This window comes from Hetaerina americana, unplaced genomic scaffold (assembly GCF_022747635.1).
Source record: "Hetaerina americana unplaced genomic scaffold, ioHetAmer1.1.p SCAF_3, whole genome shotgun sequence".
In the NCBI taxonomy this organism is placed as follows: Eukaryota; Metazoa; Arthropoda; class Insecta; order Odonata; family Calopterygidae; genus Hetaerina; species Hetaerina americana.
The window spans coordinates 49,816,181-49,838,450 of record NW_027286874.1 but is presented as its reverse complement, the minus strand read 5'-3'; the positions used below and the strand labels follow the sequence as shown (position 1 = coordinate 49,838,450).

The following is a 22,270-nucleotide window of genomic DNA, read 5'->3' as shown; positions in this document are numbered from 1 at the left end:
GTCGATGCAAGAGGTGGCAGCGATCCACCGTCGTTCGATGGCCTTTGTTGCCCTTCCCCATTCCATAGAGAGAAAGGAGAATAATGTAAAAATCAAAGCGCACGCGTAGTCCTTTGGCGAGTCGCATCCTTGTTTGTATTTCCCATATCTCGCCTGGACTAGTTAACGAATCGTCGGCGAGGGCATATTGGTCTAATGAGCCGAAGGGTTTTTAATGAGGTGGATATGTGGGGGGGGGGGAGAGCCGAGGGATTTCGGGGGTTGTTTCGAAAGCCATGGGAATAGGCAATAGGGCCCGGAGGTGAAAGTGGGAGGGTTGAGGGAGTGGAGACTGCGGTGGACTCTGGGCGAGGGGGGGAATGAAAACAGAAAAAAAACGCCGGAGAGGGGACGAGAATGGGAGTGGATGGGAGCGGCGCTGCGTGAGAGTGGGGAGGTAGGGGGGGGGAGGAGAGGGAGAGTGGAGAATCGAGGCGTGCTGGAGGGATGGAGGAGTGTACCATTCCAGTCTGGGTGGGGGTTAGTGTGTGGAGTGTTGGGAGAGAGGGCCCAAGAGGGAGAGAGAGGGGCTGAGAGTTGACGGGAGGGGCAGAGGGGTGGTTGTATGCCAAGTGTGCGTTGCATATTGATCCGGCTCTGCTCCTGACGGCCTCGGTACAGTACCCTCTCTCACTCTCTCAGCACTCCCCTGTCCTCTTCCTCCCGACCTCCTCTGGTCCTATATCTCATCCCCCCCAAACTCTCCCCCTCTCACTCTCTTCACCTCATCGCCCCCATCTCCTTCCTATGCGCTCCCTCCATCAAACCATCTCTCCACTCCCGACCTTGTTTGTGTACTCCGTGAATTTTTAAAAAAATTCTGCCTTTTTTTCAAATACCTTTTATTTTCGCGCCGTATTCCTCTTTTCCTCGTCGCTCTCCTCTCACGTCCCTCCCTCCTTGTCTCCTCTCCCTCTCTTACACCATTCCACTCGGGAGGGAGATGGAGGCCTTCTGGGGTAGAACGGCGAGTCCGTCGAGGGAGAGGTGGCCGGGAAAGTTGACTGGGGAGGGAAATCGGAAGAATGGGAGAAGGGAGAAATAATTCAGCCAGGAGCTGTCTTTCTCTCTATCTCTTCCCGGACTAGATTTCACAGAGGACCGCCTCGAGGCAGGCCGCGTTAAACCACCAAACCAATCCCTCCCTCCCTCTTCTCCAACCTTCCTTCCATTCTTCCACTTCCCTTCCGGCCCCTCACCCTCAAGCCGCCCCTTTCTCGCTTTTCTTAATGCATCCCTCCCTTTCCCTCTTCCATTCTCACAGTCCGCCCCACACTTTGTACTTCATGTACTTACTAATATTCCAATCTCTCCACGTCTATTACCTTATTATGTTCTTGAAGCCCATGCTTCGATCTTTCTCCAACCTCCTGCTGCTCAATCGTTCGAGAGATATGTCCTGTCTTCATGTTCTTAGCCGAAGCCACGCCTTTCATTTTTATGCACACTAATATGTGTATTTTTCGGTACTCTCAAGGTTACTTTGCTTTATAACTTCCTAACATATTTTTTATTCAAATTTTCTTCGGATAACTGGGAGTTTTTGTTTTAACCGCCCCGTGGAGAAGGAGGCATTAGTGTAATTAAGCTTTACTGATTCATGTAACTCATAATGCCTATGAGCATCTTTCTCCAACTTAATGGATCATTAGATGGGAATATGACGTATTTTCTAATTAAGCAGCCATTTCCACCTCTACCTATCAGCTTAACACAGTTTTCTTGTTGTTTTCTTCACATATGCACTCGGGATTACCATTGCAATACTCTATAAATGGGTGTGAAAATATTATTTTGTAAATATCGGCCGTATGTATTATTAATTCTGATCCCAGGCATTAATTTCCTCTATACTGTGGCCCTTATAAATCCGTCGGTTGAAGTGTTACTTTACTTCCTGCTGCAAAATGACCTTCCGGTCAAAAATTGCTTTGCGTTTTTATGCTTCCGTGTACTTTGGATAGTGTGATTGAGTTTTCATACTGAATCGCGATCAGGGTAGACGTGCTTTTTTGTCATCGATTGGTCACAAAATAGCAAATATAAATGCGGAGAATAAACGTTGGTGTCATTATTTTTGACATTAATTTTAAAATATTGCAACTAGTAGAAAGATTTCTATACACGTAATAAGCATGGCTAGTGATTTTACCCCCCCCCCACCCCCCACCCCCCCCGCAATACGACTTAACGGCAACTTGTGGGGCATTATGAGTATTTAGATGAATGAGTATCCTTCTGTGGCCAAAGATGAATCATTTTTTTAATATTTTGATATTATTACTCGATTTTAAGGGTTTCTCTGAAAAATTTTAAATAACGAAAGTTTTCATTTGGGTGATTCGTCAATCATTTGTTTGTCAAAAAAGGTAGATATTTCACTAAAGCATAAATGTTTATTTTACGGATTTCGGCAGCGTCAATGCAAGAAGTCTCTTGTCTGAATTATCTAAAATGTCTGTCTAATGCTATTTTTAGAGCGCCTTAACATATTTCCCTAAACTATGTAAATGTTAGTCTGCATTTTCATAAATATTCAGTTCATATTTGTCCCAAAGTGATCTTTTTGAGGGACCAACATGCATAAGGGAGATGATTTTTGAAAACTTTGAGCAACTAATGGCGTGATTTCAAAATTTGGGTGCAATTACTTTATAACTTTTCCTAAACCCTCGCATTATGTTGTGTGCCCAGCATTTGATATGCATTGTGGAAAAGTGCATCAATAAAGATTAGTTTCACCGGTCATTTATTAATCCCCAATCAGCTGATCAACTGTTATAGCTATAACTTAATTAATTGTAATATACCATTAGTATTAATAGTCGCAAGTATTCATTGATTGCCGATTTGATGGATCATTTTAGTATTGGTATTTAGTCTTTGAAGAAATGGTCGGCGATCTAGCACCAATTGTTGTCGGGAAACTGAGCGTATGCTATTCATTAGATAGAACAGTAATAATGAATTTTATGAAAGAGTTTATCATCCAGAAAAAATTTAAGTCACCCCGCTTAGATTGAAATATTTCAATTCTTCGGACGTAAAATTTTGAATCAAAAAAGATAGTTGGTTTTGTGTAAGGTGAATCTTTTGTTATTTTTTTTTCTTTCTGCGTATGAATTTCTTATCAGCTTGTTATCTAATCATGAAAGAAAGAAAACTATCGGCAAGCCCAGCGTTGCCGTAAAGATTGTTGTCGACATTCCCATTCACCTGCAGGAACCGGAGTGTTTTTTTTCTTTTTCTCCTTTTAGCATCAGCTTTCCCCAGGCCGACACACACTTAGCCGTGGGTTGGCGTCCATTGTGTCCAACACCGCCCCCTGCAATCTCTCGGCCCGCCGCAGAGAATATATGTATGGAGGCCAGTCTCGAATACTGCGCATTCCCTTCCCATCGCCTCGAGCCACGTGCTCGCATTCTTTTTTTATATGCCGCCAGAGCCCAGCCAAAATTTTATGCGTCGGGAGAGCATTTAGCGCCAATCACGTTTTCCCGTGTTTCGCCGTTACTATAGTGCTTTGTTTTGTTTTCGAGTCGTATATTTCGTTCTCTCGGTAGCGTATTAAATGCTGCGTGCCTAACGAGTTTCGGTATCGGTAATCACATACATTCCGAGTGAAGGTTGATTAGCATGAATGACGCTTCTGCTTGTGGAACACATACAAACATTGGGCACGTTTTTCGTATCTTTCGTGGATCTAGAGTTTAGATTCCTCTCTCGCATCACTGCCCACAAGCATCGAATGTCAAATATTTATAGTTCGTTGCAACTTCCTGTACCATCATTGCTTCATTAATCACGTGCGCAGTTCCACTTGTTGTTTCACACAGTTCATCTATTTATTTGTTCCGAGTGGCATGCGGTTACCTTTAGTCTTCTATTGAAACTGCATGAGTAGTTTTCCCTGTCGAATGTATTATAATTGAAGCATTTGAAGTCATAATCCGACGGTTGTGATGTTTCTTTAACGCAGTCTTTGTGACAGTGCTAGATTCCGCTGTGCCCGCCCATGGGCGTCCGTTTAAGTGCTGCATTTTATTCAATACTGCAGTCTTGAATTGTTTTTTTTAATTTTATAGTGACATATATATCTCACATCAAATTATTCTCCTCTATCGAAAAAGAGCCATAATAATTTTATAGGTATTTTTTCATATCAATCCGTTTATTCTAAGTTTAATTGTTTACGCTGTGGTTTAATGTGAGCACCAAGGTTTAGGTATTATTTATTGACATAACTGCATTTGGCGATAGACACAACACCAGTAAAATGTGCATTGTAGCCTTGGAAAAATTAATCTCGAAGTGAAAATAAAAAGTTAAGTTTTTACTCAATTAATTTGAATGAGTGGGAAGTCGGCACCATGCAACAATACAACCGCTTCGACAAATGCCAACAATGTACAAGGTTCCTGCTTCCTATGGTGTGCTCTGTTGAGACATTGTTAAAGGAACGGATTTCATAAACTGAAGATATCATTATCGCGTAGCCATTCTTGCAATAATGCATATTTTTTGGCGATTTGGAGTTTGGGCAAAGTAATCACAAGAAAGCTTATGGGTTGATCCGTTGCCGAAATACAGACATAGTTGCATTCTAGAAATAGCAATGGCAATTTGCAGGGAATACTTAGCAGGTTTTCCATCGGGTCAGATGCCTAGGCAGCCGTGAAGACTTTACTCCAAGATGTCTCTTGCTTTTTTATTGGATGCAACCACTTCTTTATTATTCGGGAACGTATCACCCTAGGCAGGCAGCCAAGTCTGGGCAAGCTGACACCCTCATCCGGTGGAAAACCCGCGAAGACTTCACCGCGATCGTTCTCCGGGAATACGCCAAATCTTACAAGTGGCATCTTATTACGATCGCCTTCTCTGAATCGGCACTCTCTAATTAATAAATGTATGCACCCGTTGGCAATAAATTTATGCACCCGTTGGCTAAAATTATTTGAAGTTAAAAAATTAAATTATGTGAATATTTGATTAAGTTGCGAATATTGGTTATCAGCATGATGTACCAAACTGGCAGTACTCGGAAATATTCTTTATATTCAGGTACTCACAAACAGCTTTAAATTGCCTCCTCAACTCACACACGAGCACTATATATCAACGGAATCGGTCATGAGTAGTTTTACAAAATATCATGTCCCATATACCTTTTAAAACATGAAAAGTAATATCAGACGAATAGAATCTTCAGTCTCTGGCTGGCACATATATTTACTGTGCGGTCTCTTGAAAATGATGAGTTCCAGCCAGCAGGAGGTCCACAGCGTAAACAAATAGAAATTTTACGAATAACTGAAAGTTGGGAAGCATTGGAATTTGCATTAGATCCTTGTGTTTTAAAAGTATTTAACTTCTATTTATTTAGAATTTGTTGTTAAACAGATCTCATGATCTTCTCATCTCTTATCCTTAGGGACCATCTTTACACTGTCAGGTTGAAAAGGAATGCCGATGACTAGAAAAGTGTGAAATCATTGTGTTTAGTACGAGGGGAACGCCCGAAGTTACATCTCTATCCGTTGAGCCCAACCCATCGATGACTACTATTTGTTTGCGATTTGACGCAAGACTGCTGAAGATTTGACTGAAGTCTCTAATCCAATTAATAATTTTCTCATTGATTCCGTAGTATTTAAGTCTGTATGACAGTTCATTGTGTGGGACTTTATCGAAGGCTTTTTTTGAAACATAGGAATACTGCATCGACTTTTGTGTTGCTTTCTCCCGATCTAAGTATATCGTGAATGAAAATACCTCGTTATGTTTCGCAAGATCTGCTTTTCTTAAATCCGTGCTGGTTTTTGGTTAGTATTTTCCTACTATTAAGAAATCTCATAATGCTAGTGACGATATTGTATTCGTGTAAGGTGTGCACGTAAATTTAATGGTGTATGTTTCGTTACGAAATGAATGGGTATAATTCAATCTGTTCAAAGAGGTATCTTTAACTTTGGTAATCCATATGCGTTGTGTTTGAAGTAATGATGAATGAATGAAGCAAATTAAAAAATGTCAAATATAACACTGATCTGCACAGATATTCCATTTTGCCAACAATTATTTTCGTAAACGCATTGGCATTTATTATCGTCATAAATACTCGGTAATTTGTTTCTAAAAGGTTTTTTGTCTGAAAAGTATCCCGTTTCAGTTGATTTTCCCAATGAAATAACATGAACAATGAGAAAATATCGCCTTTAATCAGGAAAGAATTAGCAGTTAATTCTTATTGTTTCGGAATTATTCATTAATGTTAGTTAGTAACTGGATTAAATCCGCTCTTGGATCATAATTTTCGTTTGGGCTTCCTATTCAAATATTTGTTGTTCTATTTAACTAATCCTACATTCAGCTCCCAATCGAACTCTGCGTAATGGTTCCAAATTTTAATTTCTTTGAAAAGTTTCATTATGTAATTTACTGTAGCATTGCTATGCATGCAACTTTGTTTTTTATATTTTTTTCTTTGATTTCAGAGTGCTCTTTTCTCGGTGTATTTATTGCCATTATTCTTAATTGCAGGTCATTCGGAATGAACCTGCTGCAAAAACGGAGCGATTGGACACACATCACGAAAGGTAAGTTGTATTATTAAAATTATTCAACCCTCATGAAATAGGTAGCCAAGTAAAAATGTTGTAATAAACTCACTATTTTGTTATTTCCGTTTCGTTGTGTGATGTGTACATTTTTAGTATAAGGTTGGAATGTCATTACCTTATTATAATGATCTTTTCATTTTAGGGTATTTTTTATGTTTATTATAACTTCTTTTGGTGAATAATGTGTGTTTGAAATGGTCTAATTGATTATATCCTCGTTTTCATAGAACAAAAAGCAGTCCAAGTCTCATTTTAATTGTGTGATTATGTCTACTAGCAATGCGATCTTTCGATCTCTGGTAATGATCCGTTTCTCGCTGGCTATTGTTAAGAATCCTGCCTCACCCCATAGAAGGTGATATCTCCCATACTGGTATTCGGTTGTCAAATCATGAATTCTGATTTCTAAGCAGTTTCCAAGCGAAGACCTTATTCTACCTGCCCGAACCAGTTCATACAGACTGAATTTTCCCGGCGATTGACGTAGAGAAGTTGTCCCCTCTGTTAAAGATAGAACTGAATACGTAGTAATGATGCCGCAGCAATTGGGACTACATCGCTTTTTCGATAGTCCTGCTACCATAATGATAATGAGCGGAAATCTTCGGAGGTATGGATTGCTTGTGGGATGGGGCTCAGCTCATCTTTGGACGTTGCACTTAGCCGTGAACGGAATTAATAACGCGTTCCGGAAGGCAATTTAGAGTCAGGCCTGAGAGTTTTAGGGGGCCACATCCGGCGGGGCGCTGACTGCGGAATGCGCTTTGCAGGACCCGGGGATCCCTGGTCCGTTTGGGGCGGAAGCCGGATCCGGGAGTCGCTGATGCGGCAATCTTTTTCGCCAGTGACCAGGTCCCGTGCCCCCCCTCCACCCACGACCAGTCATCTAAATCGCCCGGCCATGGCTCTTGCAAGGGTCGGTCCCGAACCCCCAGAACAGGTCCCCCGGGTCCTCTAACCCCTCACTCCCTTTCCTCTTGTCCCACGTCGCAAACCAACCCCCACCCATCCCTTTCTCTTCCCATGCTCACACACCACTATTTTCGCCTCCACGACCAGACGTGATGGGTTTCCCTCCGACCATTCCACCGCCAAAACCCATCCAATCAGGAGAGGGGAGACTTGTTGCCGCATTCCCTCCCCCTCCACTAAATCTCGCAGAATAATGTGACGGCTGTGACAAATCCTTTTAGCTTGGAATTTATCACTGTTGCAAAACATCAGACTGTGTATACATGGTTGTGCGAGAAGATTTTCTATGCTGCGAAGGATGTTTGTTTCATATTGGCCGACGAAGGAAAATTCCTGGGGTTGCATTCCAATTTTAATAGCGTTATTGCCGACAGTCCCACCATTCTTCATGTAACTTTTTCGATATATTCTCCCAAGTAGTTTGTATGTAATCGTGGCTCTTTGTGCTAAATAATGCGTCAATTGTTGCCTTCCCATAAATGTAGAGATTTTCGGGCTACCGTTGGCGAAAAAACTCAATTTCCATCCACCGAAACATTATATAATTTTCCCTTCTAGCACTTAGTAACTGTATTTTAATTGCCATTCGCGAGGACTCTAATGCCGGACGCTAATCGCAGTGCTAGATTATAAAATGGTTGATTTTTTCGACCTTCACCTCTATTTCCATTTGTGACTACCATTTGTGGTTTTCATTCTATATTTGGGCTATGTATCCTGAAGACATAAACGGTACAAAAATACGAAATTAAAATCAGAGTGAAAATTTGGTTTAATCGCTGTAAATTTCAAGTTGATGTTGCCGAAAGTCGTTTTTATTTCAATGGTAAAGATTTTTTCTCTTAAATTATCTGCCCTCGTGTGTGATACGCGCGAAACGGCATTTGACTTAAGGTTCCTTCCTGGATGAATCTCATCCGCTGAAATTTTTACCCGTTTAGATTTCGTACTTGTAAAACTCAAGAATGTGCTTCATATCAGTCGCCATTATTTCGTGATTTCTAGTGTCCACCAAAGGTAATGCTGCTCTCAAATTCGGTACGTGAAAGTGATCACATTTCATTTTGGTGGCAGGGTTATAAGTTCCTTCTCGTGTCATCTCCAGTCCCTCCTCTTTCCCTTGACAACAATGCCCTGCCCCTTGCTCCTCCCGATCTCAGTGTGTTCACCTGTTATGTATGCCCCCTCCTCCCTCGTCATCTCATAATCCACCCCTGCCCTCCCCATCATCCCCTCCTCCTCCCCTCCCTCTCAATCCCCTTCCTTCCGGATGATCTTCCTTCACCACCACTCAACAGGTCCTCTCCGCGTCCGCCCCCTTCTGCTCTCCCCTGCATCCAAGCATTGCCCTTATTCTGCCCTTCCAACGCCATTCCCCCTACAAGGCTTTTCCGTCCTCCCCTTCTCTTTATATCGTTCCCTTTCCTCCTTGTGTCCATACGGGAGCCGAACTTCAGTAGGAGTTAAAGTCCTCCACCTCGCCCCGTTCCCCTTCCACGATCTCCGTAATTCCTTCCACCCCGACCTCCCCCCTCTCTTCGCATACCAAATGGTCCACACATACGCCCACAGAAAAAACGGCGGGAAAGCTTACGCTTTGCCGTGATGGTATCAATTCCGAGGGAGGATAAAATTTTTTGAGAGGATGGTATTTTCGTGCGAATTCAAAGCTTTTAGATTAAGGCTGCGTAATCCGGGGTACATATCTACATATAGAAGTTAAATGAAATGAGCGGTGCATATTAATAAACTTTCTTTAAATCCCCCCCCCCCCGTCATGTGAAGTGGACTCTCTACGGTTAGAAGATTTTTGGCCGTTTTTAGCGCTTAGTCCCATGCAGTGAAAACTAATTTTAGTGCGAATCGTTTTGCAGATAAAATGAATGCCAGCATAAATATGGATTTTATTCGTGTGAAAGTGAACATTTTTGTTGATGTGGAAAAAAATAACCTCAAAAGAGATTGCCTTTCGTAATATTAACGGCTTTGCTTTTGGCAGGCCGTAAAGGAAACTGTTTCCATTTGAGAAATGAAATGGCCCTTCATAAGGGTTTCTCCCGGGATAAATTAACAGTTCTGGATCTCATTTAGAGCTATTTGTGGAAATTGAGTTATAATACATTTTTCGATTGAACCTTGGGTAAAGGATTCATTTTTATGATTTGTCAAAAGATAACTTTCTCTGTATCACTTTGAAATTACTTCACATGCAAACCTATGCACGTGAAAATGCTCAGTATAGTTTCATGGATCTTCAGTAATTTAACAAGTCTAGATATTATTTTCAAAGAGCTCTCGAAGTGTGCACTTACCGTAAATGTATGATGCATTTATTTTTAATATTTATTGAAATATGCTTCCCTTAAATTGTGAAATATCTTCGTATTTCATATCATTATATGAAGTAATAGGTGTCCGAAATCAGCCATGTGATATTAAAGATATTTTATAACTGTTTGTGTAAAGAATCAGGATGTGACATTAACCGCAATGCGTTTTACATTAATGTGATCAATCGCTTGCATTTTAATGTTTATAATTCAAGTTTCAATCGAGGTGGGTGCTTAGTTAACTGCATAATTATAGGGCAACCGTGCTTCAACAAAACTGAATGGCTTAAACAACGATGAGGGTCCAATTAGGGTTTGCAATATTTTCGCAAAATATTGCAAGTTATGTTCGAGGATGGTTTTTTGGCATAGTTGTTCCTTGTACGTTTCAAACAGAGCATTCATTTTGGTACTTGCGACAGACATTATGAGTACAATTGGTAATTTTTTCTCGCAACAAAATGAAAAGAAACAAAATATATGCCTAAATTTTTCAGGTATTAAAATTGGCAAGTAGTCAGCATCTGTCATAAGCGGCATTATTATACCAAGCAACAGTACTCGGAGGTAGTTGTGATAGGTGAGGGTTTAGCTCCTGGATGATATGCCCACAGGCGAGGGATATCCCAGTCATAGGGAATGTCTCATGCTGTTTCACTTTCTTTCCTTGCTCCACCGTAAGTTTACGGAAGATATTGTGCCGATGATTGTGCCAATAATTTAGTCTTCCAAATTGTGTTTGGTATGGGACGACTGTAAACTGGGACTCTACAGTCAATTGCTCGTACTCCCCTCCCTGGGTTATTGATTGTTTTACGTGAATAAATTATTTATAATTGAACATTGGTTCATCACTCTATGTACATGGATGCCAGCTTCCGTATTTATAACTAAAATAAAGTAACAATGTTTCAAAATGTATTCAATATATTATTATTAATATGCATTTAAAAGCATTATTGATATGTATTACACGGGTTCAAGTCTGGTTGAGTCGTCTTTCAATCTCCACTTACGTCCAACAACACCTGTGTGGTTTTCCTTGAGCCAAAGCATCCAACGGGACCACAGTCGGCAATCAGAAAATAGATTAGGGTCTCCTACCCTGAAAGTGGATTTCACACCCCGTGGGGATTAAAACCCGGTGAACTCACCATTTTAAAATCGACATTCCGTTTAAAGCCAAGAGATATTCCTCACTGTCATATACCATCAAATGTTCATTGAACCTTCTATAAGTCAAAGTAGTGGGAATGCTTACGTTTATCTACCGCTCTCTGTCTACAGTTATCTCTGGTAAATCGGGACTCAGGTGAATCGCACTTAAAAGGTTTAGTATTTTGCAGAGTTTTATTTTGGGACCTGAAAGGGCGGGGAATTTGAACGATTAAGACCCATGTTGTGTTCAAACTTCTTTGACACTTACAAAATTCCATGTGGTTTAACAAATCTAGTACATGTAAATTGAACCCATGAGCAGGAGGAAAAAGATACAATGGTTATGGGTAGTCACTTCACTGGTAGTGCATAGTACATCTAAGTCCAAGATCTTCAAAGCTCCTTGATTTTTCTCTGTAACCTTCACTATTACAGGGCCGGGGTGTTGACCGTCAGCTTATGTTATGAATGAAATTTTTTAGATGGTATGCTAGAGGTGTTTACCTAGAGCCGAGTCTTCTCAAAAGTGTTTTTTTGACCAAAATCTACTATTTGTCTTCGACTTTTTCTTAATGGTATTACATATCCTGACATGATTCATTGGTCATGCGTCATCTAGTTTGTTATCTCTTTCGCATCCCCGTTAATATATCGTCACTCTCTTCAATTATTTTTTAGTAAATCTGGAGGCAATTAAATGAGGACAAAAATCTGTCATCAGAAAATGGTAATCAATTACACACCAGTATGCGTACATTCGGTGCTTTTCCTGTTTCGCACACCTATCCTTACCATTCCTCTCCATTTTGGCTTGCTTTCATCCTTCGAAAACCACATGTACCTCTTCCCTCTTAAGCTTTTCGTTCTACCCAAAAAAAACTCTGATTTATTGAGGTCAAATAAAAGAGCGCCGCCGATAATAGCAGTGAAGGCGATAAGCAATGTGGGAAGGAGACAGGAAAGAGAGGGATAGGAAGAGATTATTTTCCGGGAGTAGAGATGGATGTTGTGTGCGGGCGGGCCGGTAAAATAAAAAGAAAGACCCTCGCGAGCAATTTTGCGTGTCGGGGTTATGGCCGTGGTTCCGCCGCCGCAGGGGTTTCTTTCCAGCTCCCCTCTTTTACTGCCAAAATCAAATTTACGGCTCCACATTTTCAGCTGGTCCCCCTTTTCCCGCATCCACCACCACGCCCACCCTTTGTAGAGCACGCCCCTTCTTAAGAGAATAGGGAGGCCTTAATAGTAGTTGTCCCACAAAAAATAAAGAAGGAAAGGCAATCATGGGGTGGTGGAGGGATGAGTGTGAGGGATGGACCGTTTGAGGGGCGGATGGAGGGGGATTACGTCGGAGACGAGCGGAAGGAAGACGGGGAGAGTGAGCGGAGTCGGGAGGTGTGGGAGGGATTTTCTACGGGCTGGAGGGAAACTACGAACGGAGGAATCACCGAAAGAGAGCAGTATTTAGCGGGTGGGGTGTTGACTTAGCAGAAGAGCGAATGAGAGATTAAGAGTCGATCTTGTGCGACTTCCAGCGGTCCCCCTGCCGTCGAACAGTCTCAAGAAAGGGAATGCGGACGACACACACAGACAAGAGAGCGGTTCCTTTGTACGGGGAGTCCAACGAATTCTATCCCCCCAACCCGACGGCCTCAGGAAAGGGGAGCAAAAGTTGAGTGAATTCGGTAAAAAGGTTGTGAACATCGGTCTTGCTTAGCCAAGTGATGGCTAAGGTCGTTTTTGCGAATGTAATTAGATCAAGTCTTTAGAGGCGCGACCCTTTGGAGAGGCAAAAAATTCGTGGTTCAGGTGAGAAAACAGATGGGCGTCACCGAAACGATGTTTGAGGTCTCATGATTATCCCACGTCAGCGTCATGAGTAGCTCACGTTTTACCGTTGAATATCAACGTAGAAAATGCTTAAGTGAGATACAGACACTTTTAAATAGCGTCAAACTGTAATTTTATGAATGGAGTCGAATTCTGTAGACATGAAAATAGCAGTGACTTCAGAGTTTTATACTTTCATTGGAGAAGAAGGCTAATTTGTCTTTCCAGGTCTTATTCATCTCTTGCTCTACCAATATCAAAAATACTGATGATTGTAAAGGTTAAATTATTGGTGTTATCAATTCTATTAAAATTAACTTGTGTAGTTACTTCAGGATTAGCTGATTTATTTTTATTATTTTATCTTTTATTGTAATGATTTTTCATGAAGAAGTAAGGAAAATAAGATATCCCTAAAGTTAATACATATTTCGACGCCCCCCCCCACTTTCATGTTTCGTCGTTTCCATTTAGTATATGCTGTCATTGTACATAAATAAATTTCTCTTTATAGAATTATATCTCAAGTTAGACATTTTATGGGAATGGATTTGAGGAAATTCTCCTTGTTTGGCATTCTATTAGCACTCTTGTTCATTTAAGACGTGTCTTATCTCATCTACGTCGCGAACTTGGCTGCAATACAGATAGTATCACGAGATAGAATATCGGGATATCATTATGAACGTCATGTATGACCAATGGGTAATGATCTGCGATAATTGACAATGACGACATCTTGAATTCTGGCGTTGTCATGGAATCCGCCTCGTCTTCCAACTAGAACATCAAAGTTAACGTGTATCACGGGGCGTTTCGCTTTGCATTTGAAAGTGTGTACAAACTTAGAGAAGATTTCAATCTGTCCATTTGCCTTCCTAAGGGTTGTCGCGAAAGGGTCGCTTGCGAAATCCGCAACTCCTTAATTGATAACTCCCCCATCCCCCGTTGGGATATTGGTTGTGCGGAGCGGCTGCGACCGAGAGGGTTTTGGGTGTTAACGACCCATTAATGATGCCCCTCGTAATTGCAGGACGTCCAGCGGAATTCCAGAGAAAGGAGCGAGACCCAAATGCCTGTATTGGTTCCTATCGGGTATGGTTCATTTTTATCTGAAGCTTGGGATCTTGGATTTACTCGGTGTCAGAGAGCGTTGTAAGTCTCCGCGGGGCAATAAACGCTCTGATTTACTATGTTGATCTTGCCATTTGCAAATGTAGGTCGGCACTAAAATTCTTCTCGACGCCGCGAATTGACAGTAATTCATTGCCATTTTAAATCCGAGCTCGAAAAGGGCCCCAGATTGTAATTTCGTATGTTTAATTCCAGAATGTGTGCTCATTGGAGTCGGGTGCATATTTGCTCTTCCTGGATTTTCTACGTTTCTCTCTCCCTGCCTCTCACTATTCCCACTCGCTCCATTTTATCACAGGAAGTTTCGTCACGGCGTATACCATGCTGAAATCATAGATCCTAGAGCAGTTTATGGAATTGGTGGTGATTTCCGAACGGTGAAAATATGATTTGGTTCTATTTCGTTGGCATCTGAATTTGGATTGTTTTATTCCCGACTCATCGTTTTCGAAAAATCCTTCGTGTGTATTCTCAAGTTCCATTTACTCTAAAATACATAAAGCCACATAAAATCGTAAGAATAAGCATAAAAGTAGTAATCCTAACATTAAATATACAATGGCCTGTTTTTTTAGTGGTTCTTATGTATTTATGTGCATTTTTCATTTTGTTAGTGGCTGTCAAATTTGGCATGTTATTTTTCTTAGTCTATCGAATTTATCGCTTTTAGCAAAAAGGGAGAGATATATTGTATTTTTTCACCCGAGAGAGATATGATTGAGTGCGAGCTGAGGTCGAAAACATATCTCTAACTTAGTGCTGGGAATCGAATCAAACTACTGCGCGCCCAAAAGATGTACAAAAGCAATAAGGAAGAGCTGCTGTCATTGCGTAAATTTCTTCCGCAACACGGTTCGTAAATCGTTCCAGGAACCGTTAGAATGGATTGGAGAACTTATGTTTCTTAGACTGCGTCATTCAAACTCTCTCCTGTTCGAAAATAAATTGAAGCAAGGATTCCTTCCCATCATTAACTTGTTCAGAAGTTGCTTATGAAATGCTTATCAACCACAAATTTATACAGTTAGTGATTGCAAGGTTAATATGTCATTGGTGATGTGACACAAAAACGTTGTCGACAGATTTTAAAGTGATGAGTACATGTTATTCCTTTAGCTTTTTCATTTTGCTAAAATATTATTATTATCTCAATTGTATATTTTGTCAATAAAATTCGGATGCTACCAATTATTTTGCAGTCAATTTTTCTTAGTTAGCCTCGATCGTGTAATCTACATCTACATCTACATAATACCCCGCAAGCCGCCGCAAGGGCGTGTGGCGGGGGGTGTTAGGTCACCAACCGTAAAAACGAAAAATACCACATGCAAAAAACAACACGGAAAATTACACCCCAGCAGCGCACACACTCATGCAAAACTCCCTCCATCCAATACTCATGCAAACACATACACCGCAAAACAACAAAAAACTGCACCCCAGGATACAGCACGAAAGCCATCCTAAAACACGCAAGCCAGGACACAACAAGCAAGAATGTGAAACATCACTACCACATGAAAATGCACCACAAAACACTCAACCCCCCAAAGAGACAGTAAAAGGAAGGGAATTCGACCCAACGTTGCAGGTAGCAGGAATTTCCCCCCGCCGGGAGGGAAGAGGGACTGAAAGGGAAACTTAAAAACAGATGAACAGAACACGAATGATATCATGCGGAAAGAATGGGTTATTATAACAAAACACATAAGGTTAGTGGAGGAGCATGCATTTAAGTAGAACTAATTATTTTTTAGACACTGAGGGTGGCAAGTGGAATTTTTACTATCTATAATCCTACAGTTGCTATCCCGTATTGTCCGTGGGAAGAAGGAGTCCTTGAGTCGGCTAGTCCTGGCATCTATTTCCCGAATTTTATATGCATGATCCAAGCGACCAATGTATGTAGGAGTACGAATAATCTGCGAGACCTCGGTGCTGAAACATGCGGATCTGAATTTATTTAATAATTTCAGTCTTGCATTGAATCGTCTCTCTTCTAATGATTCCCACCCCAAATCCATGAGCATTTCGGTAACGCTTTGCGTTTTATCGTAGGAATTTTTTACAAAACGGGCTGCCCGGCGTTGAACCTTCTCAATTTCCCGAATGAGACCTTTTTCACTCCGGTCCCACACGTTGCATGCGTATTCTAAATGAGGCCTTACAAGAGCGTGGTAACAACGTTCCTTGACCTTTGAGTCACTTTTGCCGACAATGCGTCTAATGAATCCCAATTTTTTATTTGCTTGACCGCAGACTTTACGTATGTGAGTCCCCCAAGTTAAGTCTTTAGTGAATGTGACACCTAGGTATTTTACCGTATCAACTACTGCTAGGTCACCTCCAGCTAATTTGTAAGCAAATCCCGTTGATCTTTTAAAGAAATTTACCACTGAACATTTATTATAATTTAGAGTCAATCCCCAGTTAGAACACCATTTAGTAATGCAATCTAAATCCTGCGCTAGAATAAAACGATCCTCATCCCCAGATATCTCCCGATAGATCACCGTGTCATCCGCAAACATCCTAATGTTACTTTTCACTTCGCGGTTCAAATCGTTAACAAAAATCAAGAAAAGCAACGGCCCGATCACACTTCCCTGAGGTACCCCCGACGTGACTCGAACGCTGTCGGAACTAGCGCCATCAAGGACTACCCTCTGTTCCCGCTCTGAAAGAAAATCTTTAACCCAACTTATAGCGCCCTTGTTTATACCCGCGACCTTTAATTTATGAATGAGTTTACCATGTGGGACCTTATCAAATGCCTTTTGAAAATCTAAGAAGATGGCATCCACTTGCCTACCTCTCTCACCAGATACAAGTAAATCATGTGTAAATAATCCTAATTGGGTTTCGCAGGAGCGGGTTTTCCTGAATCCGTGTTGATTGTCACTTAAAAAGTTAATATTGTCAAGGTGTCTCATTATTGAACTGACAATTATGTGCTCTAAGATTTTACAACAGATAGAAGTGAGAGATATAGGTCTGTAATTACTGGGATCCTCCCTGTCACCACCTTTAAAAATAGGCGTTATTTGCGCGGTTTTCCAAATCTTAGGTACTTTGCACTCTGTGAGGGATTTGTTAAATATAAATTCAAGGTACGGGGCAATGTTTGGAGCTAAATGTTTTATCACCCTAGCTGGTATATTTTCGGGACCCGGGGGTTTGTTGGGTTTAATCTCATTAAGTAATTTTAGAATTCCTTGTTGGTCCACTGTTATTTTTTCCATGGGTGGAGTATGTATTGTTTCTTGGAGATATGCGGTGGCAACATCATTCGAGAAAACGCTTTGGAAGAATGAATTTAAGATGTTAGCTTTAACCTCGCTGTCTGTATGAATTACATTGCTACAATCCCTTAAGCAAGCCACGGTTTGTTTACTCCCATTTACTTCCCTAACATATGACCAGAAAGCTTTGGGGTCAGTGTCCAAGTGCTCGCAAAGTACTTTGCGTTTAAATTCCAGTAAGGCGCTACGTAATTGTTTTTTGGTTTCAATTTTAGAGGATCTATATGTGTCCCATAATTGTGTATTCTCAGGAGATGATGTGTTCACGCCTGCCCTCTTTACCCTAGAGTGTAGCATTCTCTGCTTTCGAAGGGCTTTTCTAACGTCTTTATTGTACCACCTGGGGTCGCGATTTGCTTTAACGTATTTTATAGGTATGAAATCTACGATTCCTTTTTGCATGATATTGACAAATTCTGTCCAAGTTTCTTCCACGTTGGCATGACTTAAGCGGGTTTTGAACTCGGGTAGTGAAGAGTTTAATTGATTGGCAAAAGATTCAAAGTCTGCTTTATGGTAATTATAAATTTTTCTTTTTGGTTTAACAATCTTTTTTATTGCTATGTCCAAATGGACATTAATTGCTTTATGGTCACTCAAGCCCTCATCAGTTGATACACTAATAATACGTTCCGGCGTGTTTGTAAGAAATAGATCCAATATGTTCTTTCCACGGGTGGGCATGCGTACTGCTTGATGGAGGGAGTTTCTTTGAACCAATTTTATCATGGAATTGCAAGATTCGCGATCGCGGGTCCCAGATTTAACGATATTGCTGTCCCAATCTATACCAGGGAGGTTAAAGTCGCCACCAATTATGTTTATGCTGTTATTATATTTACGTGTAAACTTGTGAATTTGATCGTTGAGGGTGTGAAGTGTTTTCAAATCTGAGTCTGGAGGTCTGTAGAAAGAGCATAAATTTATGTTGGGTTGATTGGTCCGTAGTAAGGTGCACCAAACACTTTCTATGTTATTATTTTCAAATGAAACTTGCCTGCTTTCAAAATGACTTTTAACTGCCACGAAAACCCCTCCTCCGGGTCTTGTATCTCTATCGTGTCGGTAAACTTTGAAATCTATTGGGAAAATTTCTTGGTCATTAATATCATTGCACAGCCAACTCTCTGTGCCTAATACTATATCAGCGGAATGAGTTTGGATTATGTGTTCTAGATCCGCTGATTTGTTCTTGAGGCTTCTGCAATTTATAACAAGTATAGTTAAATTATTTTGATGTTGAATAACGTCCTTATTAGTGTCTGACTGTAATTTAGGACGCCTTTGTGGGGAAGTGCGTGTCACATGTCTTTCTAAATCATTGCCAGTGTTGTCAATGACTTTTATATTTTTATTAATAATATTATACGCGCTATCCCCAGATGTTATTGACCCACTAAGTGACCTGCTCTCTATCCTAAAAAAGGCCTACAGTGGTCGAGTATCCTATCCGCTACCTTACTCGCCGCTTCCGCCGTGTAATGGACCCCAGATCGGTTAAGGGGAGTCCTGCAAGATCGGAGGGTTGGTCTGAGGTCGACGAAGGAGGCTCCTATGTCCGAGCAGAATCTCGATAGTCTCTGGTTTATGCCTTCCACTCGGCTCCAAACCAGAGACCCGCGATCCTCCCTCGGAACGATGCTGCAGACCGTTAGTCCCAGCCGAACCCCCTCGACGCCCTGGACGCGCTTCACCTCGGAGCTCAGTTCCCTAAGGGAACGGAGGACCTCCTCGGATCCACGGTCCGTGACGTCGTTGGTGCCCACATGGGCCACGACCTGCAGCCTAGAGCACTTCGTGCCTTTGACCGCCGCCTCGATCGCCTTCGTCACCTGAGGGACTCCTCCGCCTGGTATACACCAGGCGGTCACCCGTTGATCGGCGCCTACGCGGCGCGCCCTCTCCCTCAATGGGACCATTACACGACGGACATTCGAGCTACTAATCTACCATCGGAGTGATCATATATCTATCAAGGTATCCCTCTGCATTAATGTTGTAGGCGGAGGCTAGTGAATTCTTTTTTTTAACATTAGCTTTCCAAATGACATAATACTCATTTCAAAATATTTTTTCTTGCATCATAAGCGAATATTATATTTTCAGCTCCTACAAGAATTAGCCACAATACAAACACGTGAAAACGTAGGTTGCGCAGCGGTCTATACCAAGAACTAAAGCTCGATTTACAATTATTGCCGTAAAATACAAATGGTTTCCTTATTTTAAATGCTGTTTTAAGAATTGTTTCAATTTATTAAAATGTTGTCATCCATTGAAATATTCCGTTCATTTTTGGCTATCCCCGGCACCGAGATTTTGTAATTCCTTTCTCAACCGCTTCGTTCATTACACCTTAATTTATATGGCACGCGTGATTTTATCTCTTTCATTTCTATATTAGTAATGATCCCTTGCTCTCTTACAGTTTTCTTTGATCAGTATACTATCCTCTTGTCTTCGCAATTTTTCGTACGTAATGGCGTTGTTACCCTACGTTTCTCTACAAAGAGTATGTACCGTGCAGCTAGCTCGTGCATATTTTAGTCGGGCTCTTTCCTAGATCTTATTATTAAAAAATATAATTGGGGAGGTAGCTGTCCTTTCAGATATCTGTCCTCTCTACGGTTGTATACGTCTGAATCAAAATCGGAACGAGTCCTTAGTTTATCTCTCCTCTTTTACGTCTTCATTCCAATGGGCACAAGTATTCACATTCAAACGCTTATTCTCTGTTGTTCTCTCGCCACTTATTTTTGTTAACAGTAGTCTACCGGGTTTGGGTTGGTTTACGATGGACCCAGGTACTACGCACCATTGTGCTCCTAAGCTATGATTAATAAAACACAATGTATCCGTAATTCCCATATTACCTATACAAACTTATTAGCTCCCATGTACTTATATTGACTCATTATTTAGTTCTACATAATTTTAGCCTCCCCTAATTCCATCCAAGACGCTTATTATTTTCCTCCCTTTCCCAGAATTCTACCCTCTATCGCCGTATTCGGCATCCTGTTGCCTTTCAGTATCTCCTACTTATCCTTCCCTCTTCGAATTTCTCCCGACAGCCGTCTTTCTTCCCATACCATGCCCAGAAATTGATCGTTTCTATTTCCTTTTCGTCCATCATTTTATTTTTACATTCTTCTCTATATCCACATATCGAGGACTTATATTTATTTACCGTAACTCTTACCTCGATGGTCATGTTTTGAAACCAAATGGAAGTAGGCTCAATGTTTAACTGTTAACTAGTCTTTTCTTTTTTCATTGCTATCCTTCCCCTTAGATTCAAGCTACAATCACTCGCAGTCTTCGCGTGTATTGAAACAGTACATGAAAGTTAGTGAGTGATTTCTGTGAATTACTCCATGATTCACCACGCCTTTCCCACTTTTAACTTTCTTTCACACTTCTCTCCCATCCGTCTCTCTCTCCACCTATCCACCTTCCCACCCCTCCTCCCCAATCCTCTCTTTCCCTTAGTCGTTGCGTTTTTTCTGCTGGCTTTAGTGAAGAATGAGAGGCTCGTTGGGAACGACTTCATTCTTTGAGTTTCCCTTTTCTCCCTTTGAATCCGTAGGTTCTTCCCCTTGCAACCCTGGGAATTGGATGCTGGTAGTTTTCGTTTCTCTTCCTCTATCTCTCCCTCACCTTTCTTTCTCACTCTCTTTTTTCTCTCTCCATCCAGGCAGAACGAGTTATGGCGGAAGAGAAAATAGGATCGATATCCCAGGGAAACGAAATCCTTGAATGCCTCCCAAGGCTATTGGACCTGGGTTAAAAACTTGCGTTTGTATTTTTTTAAATATAATTTCCTCGCGAAAAAGTTACTCGCCGTTTTTCAATGAAGGGTTTTTTATCGAAGAGGAATAACGCAATCTCCCCGCGCATGTTTCCCCCAAAATGAAATAAGTTAAGTTGGCGCTTTCGAACGCCCATATACGCCTCTCTTTGACGACGAGCAGAGTGGTGAGGGAAAAAACATGTAAAAATGTACCCTGGCCGGATATTTTATTGTTCCTCAGTTCGTTTTTCTCTGAGCGTGTGCATTGTTCAATCCTGGTGCTCGCTTTGTCGTATCAGTGAATTCATACTCGTCCTACTTTCTCCCCTTCAATCCCCCAGGACTCTCCGTTATTTATTCAATCTTCCTTTGGTCATGTTTTTTTTTCAAATTTCAAAAACAGTGTATTTTCGTGATATTTCGTGATGGCGCCGTTCGATATCGCGAAGGGAATCGATTCAAACCCGCGATGAAAAAAATTGAAAGTCGTGCCCGTCTCTATTCTCTTTCTTACCTCTTGTCCCCTCCCTTTGCCTCTCTTTCGGTAATTACTCCCTCTCGCTGCATTCCAATAGAAAGAAACCCTTTCACTTGCATTTTTCCCGTCCGGAGTGGAAATCCTCAAATCTACCCATCTCGCGGAAGAAAGTGTGCCGCCGCATTACGTTCGGGGGTGGGGTAGAGGCTGTGGGATGGGGCAGGGTGGATCTTCTGGTGTTGGGAAGAGGAGCGAAGGAGGGCAACGGCTTTAGCCCCCACATCTCTGCAGCAATTCCTTTCGGCTCTGTCCTCCGCTCCCGACGCCTAGTTTTCCCAATTGCTCCACTTACTCCCTTAATCCTCCTCATCGTCGTTCCCCGACATCCATCCCTCTTAATCCCCTCTCCCAAAACGTTTCGTTCTCTCCTTCTCAGCCTCCTCCCGCGCGCTCACCCTTTTAAGCTCTCCATCGCTCTCGGGTGGGACTAGAAAGGCAGCAAGCACTCTCACCACTGCACCCCATGCAATTCCCCCATTCTCACGGCCATCTTCGCTGTCGCTCGTCCCCCACCCCCAATCTAGTTCTCGAATTGGGGGGGGGGGTAGATGGAG

General features: G+C 41.7%; 1 protein-coding gene across 1 annotated transcript in view; it reads left to right on the top strand.

The window, feature by feature from the left end:
- LOC139690723 (neuronal calcium sensor 2) overlaps positions 1–22,270 on the top strand; it is a 381,336-nt gene that overhangs the window by 102,877 nt on the left and 256,189 nt on the right. Inside the window, exon 3 of the mRNA XM_071588245.1 lies at positions 6,583–6,638. The gene's annotated coding sequence lies outside the window, so the exon portion shown is untranslated. The remainder of the gene's footprint in view (positions 1–6,582; positions 6,639–22,270) is intronic.